Below are 1,353 nucleotides of genomic sequence, written 5' to 3'. Positions count from 1 at the left end.
AAGCGCCGGCCTCTCCGCACGGCGCAGGCGCGGGCCGGGCGGCGGGGCGGGCTCGGGGCGCAGCGGCGGCCGCGGCCCCGGCAGGTGCGGGGGTGCTGCCTTTGCCGCAGGGCCCAGGGAGGCGGGAGGGCGGCAGGCGTGGGTGCCCAGATCTGTCATCTCCCCAGCGGGGAGAGTCTCGTTCAGTTGAGTCAATGCTCTGCTTCTTTGGAAGAATAAGCTTCGTCCTCCCTCCAGCAGGAACATGTGTGCCGCCTGCCTTGCTGCTGTGTCAGCAGCCTTCCTTCAGCCCGGGCGCGGAACGTGCTCACTTTAACGTCCGTGTCATTCCCTCGTTCATTCAAACCTGTTACAGTCTTCCCTATCTTCAGTTACATGTTTTTTCTGTCAACTGCAGGTGCTGGTAGGGCGTGTAGTCCTTGTTTAAAAACTTCAATTAAAACAGGTCTGGGATTTTTCAGCCTGAAAAATACAAAGGTCAGGGGAACCTTATTAATGTGTGTAAATACCTGAAAGGGGTTGCAAATAGACCAAGCTGAGCTCTTGCCAGTGGTGCCCAGTGACAGGACAAAAAGAAATGGGCATAAAGTGAAACACAGGAGATTGTCCCAGAACATGAGAAAACGCTTCACTGCAGGGGTGGCTTGAGTGCTGCCCACCATTCTGCCACCTCAGAGAGACTCATAAGCCGCCTGCACATCGTCCTGAACAACCACCTCTAAATGCTCCTGCCTGAGCAGAGGATTTGGAACAAATGACTTCCAGAGGTCCCTCCCAACCTCAACCACTCTGTGACTTGGTGACCTATACCATTTCAATTTTCATTCCTGTAGTGTAAACTCTTAGCCTTTTTCCCTATACTGGAATTACGTTCTTCGGCTGTACATGCAAATGTTTGAAATCTTTGCCGGAAAAGGATAGATTCTTTCCTGGGACTATCCAGTTCCTCTGAATTAAATGTTTAAGCCTTTTTGTGTAATGATAGGCTCTGTTATCTCTTTGAATAATGTCTACAAGCAGCAGACACTGAAGTTGCTTAAATTTTGGGTTGCTGTCTGTGTGTGTGCACGTGCTTGTACTTCCATGGATGTAGATACATGGTCTCTTGGCTACTCATTACCTTCCACACTGAGCCATAGCTGGTCTGATTAATATGTACTGTTCACTTAATGCTTTGTGTGTGTAGCCTGTTGGATTCATCAAATAATCCCCAGAGTTGTCCAGCCCTTTGCAAAGCTAACTTCTATATCACAAGCTGAGAAACAGGTCAAGGCCTGAGAGTATACACAGTAGCACACATTAGAATTCTAAAATACCTGACTCTGGCCTATGGTAGACGTATTTTTTCCTTCT

Source organism: Sturnus vulgaris, chromosome 1 (genome assembly GCF_052056855.1).
Source record: "Sturnus vulgaris isolate bStuVul1 chromosome 1, bStuVul1.hap1, whole genome shotgun sequence".
Taxonomy (NCBI): domain Eukaryota; kingdom Metazoa; phylum Chordata; class Aves; order Passeriformes; family Sturnidae; genus Sturnus; species Sturnus vulgaris.
This window is presented reverse-complemented; position numbering follows the sequence as displayed.